Genomic DNA, 12,533 nt, shown 5'->3' on the forward strand with positions numbered 1-12,533 from the left:
TTGGTGCATCAGGTAGAATCTCTCCCTTAAATTCTGTTGGCTTTTCAGGATTAGCCGAAGTAAAAATTTGTTTGGGGCTATAAGGCCCCAATTCTGCCAACAAAGCAGCATGTTTGTAGCTTTACTCACATAGCAATTATGCAGCAGATGTGCTGAGACCACGGTCTACCATGCTGAATATTCACAGAATCATAGAACTGTAAGGGACTGGAGAAGTCATCTGATCCAGTCTCCTGCACTCAAGGCAGGACTAAGTATTATCTAGACCATCCCTGGTAGGTGTTTGTCCAGCTCTTAAAAATCCCCAATGGAGATTCCACAACCTCCCTAGGCAGTTTATTCCAGTGCTTAACTACTGACAGTTAGGAAGTTTTTCCTAATCCAACCTAAACCGCCCTTGCTGCAATTTAAGCCCATTGCTTCTTGTCCTATCCTCAGAGGTTAAGGAGAACAATTTTCCCTCCCTCCTCATTGTAACAACCTTTTATGTACTTGAAAATTGGCATCATGTCCCCACTCAGTCTTCTCTTCTCCAGACTAAGCAAACCCAATTTTTTTAAAATCTTCCCTCGTAGGTCATGGTTTTCTACACCTTTACTTGTTTTTGTTGCTCTTCTCTGGACCTTCTCCAATTTGTCCACATCTTTCCTGAAATGTGGCACCCAGAACTAGACACAATACTCCAGTTGAGGCTTATCAGCATGGAGTAGAGCGGAAGAATTACTTCGTGTCTTGCTTACAATATGCCTGCTAATACATTCCAGAATGATGTTTGCTTTTTTTGCAACAGCTTTACACTACTGACTCATTTAGCGTGTGATCCACTATGACCCCCAGATCTCTTTCCGCAGTACTCCTTCCCAGGCAGTCATTTCTCCATTTTGTATGTGTGCAACTGGTTGTTCCTTCCTAAGTGGAGTACTTTGCATTTTTTCCTTATTTAATTTCATCCTATTTACTTCAGACCATTTCTCCAGTTTGTCCAGATCATTTTGAATTTTAATCCCATCTTCCAAAGCACTTGCAACCCCTCCCAGCTTGGTATCGTCTGCAAACTTTGTAAGTGTACTCTCTATGCAGTTATCTAAATCATTGCTGAAGATATTGAACAGAACCAGACCCAGAACTGATCCCTGCGGGACCCCACTCATTATGCCCTTCCAGCATGACTGAACCGCAACTACTCTCTGGGAATGATTTTCCAACCAGCTATGCTCCCACCTTGTAGTAGCTCCATCTAGGTTGTATTTGCCCAGTTTGTTTATGAGAAGGTCATGCGAGAAGGTATCGAAAGCCTTACTAAAGTCAAGACTACCACTTCTACTGCATCCCCTTATCCACAAGACTGGTTACCCCGTCAAAGAAAGCTATCAGGTTGGTTTGACACGATTTGTTCTTGACAAATCCGTGCTGACTGTTATCACATTATCTTCTAGGTGTTTGCAAATTGATTGCTTAGTTATTTGCTCCATTATCTTTCCGGGTACAGAAGTTAAGCTGACGGGTCTGTAATTCCCCAGGTTGTCCTTATTTCCCCTTTTTAGAGATGGGCACTAGATTTGCCCTTTTCCAGTCTTCTGGAAAGTCTCCTGTCTTCCATGACTTTTCAAAGCTAATTGCTAATGGTTCAGATCTCTCTTCAGTCAGTTCCTTGAGTATTCTAGGATGCATTTCATCAGGCCCTGGTGATTTGAAGACATCTAACTTGTCCAAGTAATTTTTGACTTGTTCTTTCTCTATTTTAGACTCTGATCCTATCTCAATTTCACTGGCAGTCACTATGTTAGACATCTCATTGTTTCAATGTGGTCCCGTCTGTCTGTCTCCATCTGTATACTTGAGTTGTAAGCTGTCCAGGTCAGGAACCATTTTTTAATTATGAGTTTGTACAGTGCCTAGCACAAGGGAATCCTGGTCCATCACTGAGGCTCCGAGGCAATACTAGTGTAAATAATAAATACTACCACCACCGCCATTCAAGTCCATAGAACTACTCACCTGAGTAAAGTTATACTCACATGCTTAAGTAGTTGAGGAAATCAATGCTGAATATATGAAGGTATTATCTGAAGAGACTGACAGGAAGCAGATACGTACCTTAAGAAGGTGCCATTTTTGTGTAGTCACTTCTCTGACTAGGAGCACACTTTAAGGAGTTACTTTACCACTACAGAATATCTGCCTACTGTTCAGTGACTCTTACAAAGGTGATGGCTAGACCATTTTGTTTACCTTTGGATAACAAGTACAACATTTAGCCACTCATATACTACCAAGAAGAAATTGGGAAATAAATACTTTTCTATTTACAATTGATAAAAGACTATAACAGCTGTGGGCAGCTCAGCAAGTGAGAGATCACTCAAACATTTGCCATCTCAGGAGTCTATGGAGAACTTTACACAAAGTCAATGAAACAAAAAACCCAAATTCCCCCACCTTGTTATTTTGGAACAGCCCCAGGATTCTTTCTGAGGCACTTTGGGAAAGATTCATTAGGGCCTCGCCAACCCTGGGATAGATAGTTTTCTTCTAACTGAACAGTCTAAATAAACTCTCCCCTTTTGAGACGTTTTTGTACTATAGCTTTGCCTTTAAGATGAGCTCTCAGAGGGTATTATTATGGTACTAACGTGCCAAACTCTGTCCTGATGTTTTCTGCAGGACCCCACAAGCTTCAATCCAATTTAACGCAACAAAGGTCTCACCTGTTCACCAGAACCATGCAGATAATTCACGGGGAAAAAAGTTACAAAATACCCTTATTACAATATTAGGTCGTAATCACGTGTTCAAGTGCTTTCCTGAGTGCTCAGCACTTTACTGGATCAAATCCTAATCCTGTATCAAGAACTGATTCTTGCACAATGATATAGAAATATTTGCCACCCCAAACAAACCCCAAATTCCCACTGCTACCAACAGTATCAGGTTAGGAGATACTCAGCTACTCAGCATTCATTGCAAACAAGTGGCATTTTCACTGGTGGTTGCGGTTATTTTTAGCATCTCTGAGCTATCTTTAGGCTTCAATTAAACGTCATAGGATAATTTGCTAGGATGTAAGCCTGGCGGTCAGGGCCAATAATTGAAAAAACAAATGTTGAATCATGAATTGATGGAAAGAGTTTGTGCTTTTTCCCTGGCGGATGCTTCTTTTTGACTTTTTTCCTTAAAATTATTATTTATTTGCTTCTATGATAGGGCAAAGGTTTTGCAAATATAAATTAGTTTTATGAGGATATCGGCACCTCTCCTTATCCCACACGGAAAAAGCACCTTTTCAAGGGTATGCAAACACCATCCAGTAGCGCTATACTATTTTTTAAAAAAAACACCTTAAACAAACATTTTAAAAAGTTCCAGAACTGAACAAGTTGAAAATCATATTTACAGCTTCCTTTCCTTCAAGCCAAAGTAAATGGGGAAATCTTTAAGAGCACCGTTTGACAGAGCAGAATGTTTCAGCTTATCTTATGACATATTCCAAGAGGTCACTGTGACTGCATCAGATTTCAGTCACATTTTATATTAAGGTTCCATTAAAAAAAATAGTTTGTAAAGGATTAATAACAGATGAATTGATGTTATAAACATGTGAGATGAGTCATAGATACTTACAAGCACATCGGTTAAAAGGTGTTATGGCTATAAGCAATGTTAACCTATATAACAATCGACTAACCACTTGTGAATAGTTTAATGATTTCTAAACTGTCCATAAATAGAATTTTATGACAAAGTATGACCAAGATTTAATAAAGAATATCCTCCTAAATGCTGGTCACTGGGGGAAGAGGGGGAGGAACAGCACTCACATGGGTGTTGAGGATAAATACATTAAAGATTGTGGTACTCAAATACTACCAGTTATAGGGTGTATGATGTATGTACCATAATAGGTTGATAGTAGATGTGAGCGGTTCTTGTTCACCACCTTTACTGGGACTACTCATATGAATAAGGGTATACAGGATATACAGTCAGTCAAAATAAGCCATATGGTGCCAGGAGTATTTAACACAAAGCTCCTCCTTGAAATCAATAGTTAAACAGCCATTTATTGCAATGGGGGGCAGGATTGGGCCCTAGAGGGCTGAAAAATAAAAACATTTGAGCAGCAACACTCATTAAGCTGCTGGATCTTCTGGATGTAGATGTTTGGCTGTAGCTGGAAAAGATCCCTACAACTTTGGTAAGCCTTTCCCTTCTATTGTATCCAGGCCTCAGCTGCCTTCTTTGTCCCCAGCTTCTCTCAGCTGGGTTCTATGCAAGTCTTCCATGACTTATTTTATTTGCTCTAGAACAAGAGACTGGACCAGTGACAGCTGTGACATGTTACCTAACCCTTGGGAAGCCAAAAAAAAAAAGTCTTTAAATATATTAACTCTGGTTGCTAAAGCCTTCCTTAGAAAAACAAAATCTTCTCATAAAAATGTATGACTTAGGGAACCTGGCTCCCAATGATGAAACAACAACAAGGTTTCAAGATGGTTAAGATTTCTATATTTGGTAGAAGGAAAGTGGTTTCCCTTTAGCCATAATGTTCCATTAGTGTTTAAAGGGCAACATACAGTTCTTTGGAAAATGTGGTCTTTAGATTCCCTTATAATGCTCCTTTCTCAATTTGGCCCTATGAATTGTAGGATAAGTTTCTTAAAGTGCTGGCTGGAAGCACCGTACAGAAAGGAGCAGTATTGAAAGGTACAGTTTAGTTGTGTGGATCAGGTCTTACTAGGACTACTGACAGCACCTGAGCTTTCTTAAACAAGAGTAGATGCTCTCCCTACACCAGACAGAAGAGACAAAATACAGTTAACCGGTATCAATTATACAAAAGCAGAGACAGCTATTAGTCTTCCCAGTGTCAGGTATGGATAGTTTTGGATGAGAACTTTGCACAAATTCTTTTAAAGTCCACAGTGCATTAACTATTATGAACCTGATTCACATTTACACTAAGGCTTATTATTAAGCAGCAGACTCAGCTTTAGGAGCACTAGAGGAAGAGCCAACTTTGGTTAAAAAGAAAGACACTAGACCAAAAGAAACCTAACAGCTCTGCTGGTTTGAATCTTTGCACTGGTTTGCCATAAACACCAGTTTAGAAAATAGATTAAAGATTCTTCATAAAAGCCCTGGACCCTTGAGACAGTTCTTACAATCACACTGGCACAATCTCCTTCCTCAAAAGCAGAGGATATTTTCAGTAGGAAGTCAGGGATATTCAATGAGGGGGGGAATCACCCAGCAAGGTAGGAAATCTGCTGGAAATGAGGGAATTTTTCAGGGGGATTACCATATTTTACACAACAAGGGGCCTAATTCTCATTTGCACTGCCAGAGCTAGTGTCAGAGAACCTTAAGATGGGTGTGTGGCAGGGCAGCCCTGCCCAGCACTGGCCCCAGCGACGTCAGACCAGTAGCTCTGACAGAGGAAGTCCCGCCCTGTTCATGCTGGGCATGCTCCAGATGCTCACTGAGTATAAAAGGAGGGAACTCAGCTCAGTTGGGGCTGGTGGCTTCAGGAGAAGGACCTAACTGGGAAGCTCCTGCAGAGGACCAGGTGATGCTCATGAAGCTGCCAGGAACAGAGGCTTTTATAGGCCAGCATGAACCCCTACTGCAGGAGGAACCAGAGGAGGTGATGGATCCGGAGACTCACAGAGAACCTTAGGATCTGTAGGAGACCCCAACTCCCTAGCCAGTAGGGAGCCACCTAGGGGAGGTGATGGACTGGTACCTTGACCCCTGTAAGCCTCAGTATGTTTTGGTAGGACCCCCTCGCTGAGCCAGTAGTAAGGTCCTATGGCCCTGCAACCAGGGGCACTTACATGGACTTTGGCCATTAGGCTGTGCTGCCCTGTAAGGAGGAGTATAAACCCTCACAGTGTGTAACTACAATTTATGCCCACTTTAAGGCCCCTTTATAGTACCAGTTCTCAATTATCCCCACTATCATGATTCAGCATTTCCAAGATCAATGGATAAAATCCAGGTGTATAATTTTATTGTATCCTAGGCTTTGACCACACACACAAATTGAACCAGTTAAATTAAAACCCAGTTTAATGTGATTTAGTTAAATCAGTGAAAAATCCTTTGAGTGTGTTTTACTTTAGTTTAACAAATGGCTTAAAGCTTCTCCTAATCCCAATTGATATAAACCTGATTGATATCAATTCAGAAGTGTCCAAACAGCCTTTTGCATCTGTTTTACTAAATCAATTCTAAAAATCACACCTTTAGTCCAAGTGATGCAACTTGGATTGCAGATAGAGGGAGAGTTGTGTATAGTGGCTAAAACACAGGACTGGGAGCTGGGATTCTGAATTCTCTTCCTAGCTCTGCCACAGATTCTCTGTGGTGTTGATTAAGTTCCTCATGTACCTCAGTTTACCCATCTGTAAAAAGGGTCTACACAATCTGTACAGTCACCAATTCTGTATAACTTTAGGAAAGACTGCAGCAACTAAAATACCTATGACATAGGTATTAGAAGATTTTAATTTATCTCTAAAGCACTTGGTGATCACTGGATAAAAATGAAGTATAAATAACTATGGTCTCATTTGAGCCCAAGTTAGATGAGAGAGAGGGGGCAAGATTCTCAGCTAACGTGACTCTTCAATTATGTTAGTAGGGCTACACCAATTGACATGAGCTGAGGATCTGGCCCAGAGTTAATCACAATGCTTTCTGTATTACTCTTATTCTGCTCTTGGAATTCCAATGTGTCCCCTCAATCAGAGAATTGCAGTGAAGGTCTTTTAATAAGTGAATTTAGTTAGGAACACTTCATGCTTCAATGAAGTTTCATTTCCAATCAGACCTAAAGAGTCAGCATCTGTCAATCGTTTTAGTTTCAATGCGGAGAATACTGTTAATCTTACAGAAATTAATATCATGGTGGTTTGGAGCAGGGGAGCACTTTCAATAGCAGGGAACATCATTTAATTCTAGCTACCATAGGAATGAAGTTGTTAGCTCATACAAATTGACTGGGTAAAATAAACGTCAGAAGTGAAAGAATTAAGATCCTGAGATGCAATCGCCTTTCCAATATCTGCCATTGCCTCAGGCTCATTTTATTAACATGAATCTTCTTCCACAAATTAGAAAAGTTAACTGGGCAACATTAGACTCAGTGAACAAATCGAAGTGCTGTGATGTATTTGGTGGACTGGCCTTGCCTTTTCTTATTCCCATTTACACAGATTATATCCCAATTTTGGGGAACACAAAAGGTATTTCTGCACAACAACAGCTGTGCTGTCTTCACTGCTATTGTTACATGACCTAGCTGGATTCAAGCTAGCTAAGGTAGGATAGCCCATGCACAACTTTTGCTGTGTGGACAAACCCCCAAACATCTCACAGTAAGATAGCCCAGGTGTGATGAACCTGGTCAGGATCTGTAGGGGCCTTATACAAAGGCTACTGAAGCAATTAAAAGAATCCCATTGTATTCAGCAAGCTGTGGATCAGGCCCCAGAAAAGGACTTTGGCTTCATAATTATAGCTTGCTGTAATATGCATTTTTAGGTTGCTTTTGTAAGATCGTGTACTGGAATATTTTTACCTTCTTTTCTCTTCCCCAAGATGCAAAGATCTGGGTCCATGTTGCACCCAAGTGGCATGGTGCTGCTTCTTCCAATCTAAGACCCTGATCCAGCAAACATACAGGTATGTGTTTACCTTTATGTTCATGCGTAAGGCTGTGTCTTCACTATGAAGAAGAGGTGTGTACTTCAGTTAAGTTGTCTTCACAAGAATTTTACCATGAGTTGGGTTAAGGTAGTTTTCATACTAGACACAGAGCACTAGGCCATAAGACACCACCAGATCATCCAGTCTGACTTTCTGTATATCAGAGCCACTATCACCACCCATCCAGCCTCACACAAAACCCAAGCACCAAAATTAGAGCCAAGTATTACAGCCCTCAAAAGACTAAACTATTGAGAGTCACAGGCACAATATGGGAGATGCAATAGTACATTGCTCTTGTTATCTGAAGACTGCCTATTGGTGAGATTGTAAACGTTTCCCCAAAACAACCTCTACTAGAGAGGCAAGAAAATTACTACTCATTACTCAGGAGAGAAAGAAAAATGGTTTCACATAAATACATGATGGAAGTTACCAGTTGGTAATCTGAAAGAACCTCAGATTACGTAAAAACCATATTACTCTAATACTTCAGATGTCTGGCTATACCAATTTCCTGGCAGCAGTCATTACACACACACACACACACACTAAATCTGCCTTCCCTAGTCCTAATCTAAAACTGATTGACAAGATTATTTTTAGCAAAATACCAAAGCTAAGCTAAAGAGGAATGCAAGTGTCACGACTAAAAAATAAACAGCTTGGTGGAAAATTAAAGCGCAACTTTGACTACAGCCCCAGCAATTAGACATTCACAGGTAACTGATCTGTAGCCCTAATGTCAGAGCCTGGTGTTTTTGCTGCTTGCATAATGAACCCTTAATGAAGGGCAATGTTCCAGTGACCCAGAGTGATCAGCAGTACCAATATTTAACATGAACAGCTCTTTTTTCACATTCAGTTAGTAGATTGCAACTCTAGATAAGAGCGTTTTTTTCCCCTTTTAATGAGCAACTTTTCCCAGCATGCTGCAGAGGAGTTTTCAGTTCATTCAGAGGGGTGGTGGAGTTCGTGTAACGCCCATTAGCAGCAATGGGAAATGCGTGTGTATTGATGGTAGAGTGGACCCCAAGGTCAGGGCTGGAAGTGGATTCACACAAATTTTAGTTTCACAAATTTTAGATGCAAATTTCCACTTTCTTGCTCCTTGTAGTGTCAATAGGCCAGATTCCCCACCTTGAGTATTCAGTTAAACTAGTGTAATGTGAACAGTAGTGTTTGGCACCCACTTATACTCCTTTTTCAGTGGTGCATATGGCTACATAAAGTGTAAGGCAATGGAAAATTAAGCCCATATACTACAGTACAATATGAAGATGGAGAATTGCATCAGGTCTGTATCTAATTTATATAGCCAGGTACATCCCTGAAAAAAATCCTCTCCTCTGCTTGGTTTTTTTACACCTTTCAGCTATCCGTGGATAGCTATAGACTTTATACTTTTCTCACTTAAGATAGGTCTACACTGCAATCAGATGTGAATGCAGCACTGGTAGCGACAACCCAGCTAGATTTGATTTAGCTACATCAAACAATAGCAATGAAGCAGCGGCAGCATAAGCCAGCCACTTGAGTGCCTACTCTGGGGCCCAAGTGGATTTGTACAGCCTGTGCTACATCCCATGCTGGCATGGCTTCACTGCTATTGTTAAAGCTAGCTCGGGTAGGTGTGCACCTGCCTCAGTCACCCTGCCAACTGCAGCATAGACAGAGCCTTACTATAGGTTCACAGCTATGTCACTCCATAGACTTTAGTGGAGTCCTAATGTAAGTGGCAGGAGAATCACATCTAGCGTGTCCCAAAACCAGAGAATTTGATGGTATGCTGGGTGGCATGACAGTGCTAGAATTTGAAAACAGTCTGAGGTTTCATGAACACTTTTTACAAAAATATTCCCCCCCCCCCCCAATTTAAACTGGCTAGTTTGTTGTTGTTGGGTTTTGGTCCTCCCCCACGTCCAAAGGAAATGCAACAAAACACACATTCCTCTAGACTAGAAAGCCTGGGCTATGCAAACATTCTTGTGAAAGTCATTTTTGCCTGGCCTCCAGGAATTCCACAGGGAGGAAGTTAGAAAAGCATCACATAGTCTAGAACTCATTGTGTCAGACTTATATTGAAGTGGAAAACTCAACCTTAATGATGGAGCCACCCCCAACACCTTTCTGGGACTGGAGAACAGAACTGGCAGTTGTCAAAGTTCATCTAGAACTCACAGGGCCTGATTGGCCTTAATGTACATCACATTGTACACCACTCTGGTAATATAAAGAGGCCTTAAAATGAGTGTAAATACCTGCACACCCACTTTAAGGTCCCTTACTCTGGCAGAGTAATGTAGAATGACCTTAGTGTCTACAAGCATCAGGCCCATAGTTTTCTAGTAGGTTCTAGATTTATTATTCTGCCCAAATTCCTAATTCTTAATCATCCAGAGACCTCAAAAGCACTTTACAGAGGAGTTGAGCATCATTAGCTGCTCCCTTTACAGATGAGAAAATGAGATCAGCCCTTTCCTCATTTATTAGTATTACATATTGTGACAGACCCAGACCAGTGGGGTACAGGAGTCTAGTAGAGGGCAAATATACTGGTCACTGGTCACTCAGGGAACAAAACTACTCATCCAGAGAAGGGGCTGCACTAGAGTAATCAGGAACCTGCTAGAACTAGTTAAGGCAGGCAGGTTAATTAGGACACCTGGAGCCAATTAAGCTGCTAGAATCAATTAAGGCAGGCTAATCAAGGCACCTGGGTTTTAAAAAGAAGCTTTGTGGTGTGAGGAGCTGAGAGAGAGGGTGTGCTGCTGGAGGACTGAGGAGCACAAGCATTATCAGACACCAGGAGGAAGGTCCTGTGGTGAGAATAAGGAAGGTGTTTGGAGAAGGCCATGGGGAAGTAGCCCAGGGAGTTGTAGGTGTCATGCAGCTGTTACAGGAGGCACTATAGACAGCTGCAGTCCACAGGGCCCTGGGCTGGAACCCAGAATAGAGGGTGGGCCTAGGTTCCCCCCCAAACCTCCCAATTGACCTGGACTGTGGGTTCTTCCAGAGGGGAAGGTCTCTGGGCTGTTCCCCAACCCACATAGTTAATCTCTGAGGCAAGAAAATTGCCAATAAGCGCAGGACCCATCAAGATAGAGGAGGAACTTTGTCCCAGTATTCATAATCTTCTTCCATGCAAACTAAAACCTTCCTTCTGATTTCCCCCATTTCAAAATCTGATTCAGAATAAAACCTTTTGAAGGGCTCTATTAACTTAAGTCTACATTTTGGAGCGGGGAGGGGAAGGGAGAAAAATACTAGGAGTTGGGAGCTCAGAGTTCTATTCCTAGCCCTGCCACGGACTTGGTGGGTGACCTTTGGCAAGTTACTTACCTTCCTTGTGCTTGTTTCCCCATGTGTAAAATGGGAATACTGATCAAGATGAGACTAAGATTTACTAAAATTGGTGAAAAGCCTCAGATGAAGAGGCTATTTACACTGTTGGTTACACAAGGTTTCATCTATATTTCCAGGTTTTGATCAGGATTAGAAGCTGGTCAAAAGTACCACAAGAAAGTGTTCTTGGTGCACTTCTGCCCTGATCACAGCAGTAAACAAATCTTGCATCAGTCTCAAATTGTGAGATTTCTAGCTAGTGTCTCAGGGTCAAACCCTTATGCAAGTCAGTGTAGGGTCATGGTATATAGGAAAAGAATCAAAACAAGTTTAGGATGCCACAAACCTATTAAATGAACTGCACTTATTATTCTCTCTGTAAGTACTGATATGCTGGGAAATTACTTTCCCCTGTTTTACTTACTCCTAGTAACGGTTCAGACATCTGAAGTTGACGTCACATTTTCACATAAGAACTTACAATACATTTGTTATTAGCACATAGGAGGGTCTTATCTTTTCTGAAAGGGTTGTTTAATGGAGCAAAGAGCAAGCAGCAGGTTTTGTTTTAATAGATCCTTCACTGCCACTGATGACTTCTTTTAAGATCCAGTTAATAAATTGTCCCTATAGAACTAGGGCTCCAAATGCTCATTCAACTACAACTAGCCAAGAGCCAAATCCTGATCTATTGAAGTTATTGTTAGTTTTGCCATTGATCAGGATTTGGCTTCAAGATTCTTCACTATCCATGCTGCCCACAACAGGGGTGTAAAGTAAAGAATTGGCAGGTGGCCAGACATGTGTGTCAGGGCTGTTTCTGGAGGACTGTTAGCTTAAAGGCAATAGGGGCAGCTTAAGAAACTGAAGACAGCTTTTCACCTCCACGTCACTGACTCAAGTCCAGCCCAGGTCACTAGATGAATTGATTTGGTAGCAATTTTTGTTTTTTGAAAGTTGCCACCCTATACTCCTGGACCCTTACATTTACACCTGTCCTGGGGGGGGGGAATTCTATTCCACGCTGGACTCGGATAGTAGAGTCCCCGGCCCCCGCATCTCTGGCTTAGGTAGGAAATAGCCTTCCTTTACAGACAGCTTCCCCTATGGGAAACAAAGAATAGCTGTAAACACAAACTCCAACCTCCCTCCCACTATGTTGTGGGTAGGCAACCAGTGTGGCACACAGCCCTTATGTTGTTCTACACTGGCTGCAGAGGCTGTCAGCACAGGCAAGATTTGGGGGGAGGGGTAGGGCTGGTTCCATCCTTTTCAAGGCCCCTTTTCGCTGCCAGTGGCATAGAGATCCTTTGTATCTGAGAATCAGGCCCTTTCCCTGCCGGCCACATGGGCTTTTAAAGGATCCAGAATTGCACTGTGTAGCTATGCTATTTCCTGCAGTTATTTGCTTTTTCCTTGTAGATTTCTCCTCTAAACATTGACCAGGGCCAATGCTGTAGAGTCCATGACAGAGACAG

The sequence above is a fragment of the Malaclemys terrapin genome, chromosome 2, assembly GCF_027887155.1.
Source record: "Malaclemys terrapin pileata isolate rMalTer1 chromosome 2, rMalTer1.hap1, whole genome shotgun sequence".
In the NCBI taxonomy this organism is placed as follows: Eukaryota; Metazoa; Chordata; order Testudines; family Emydidae; genus Malaclemys; species Malaclemys terrapin.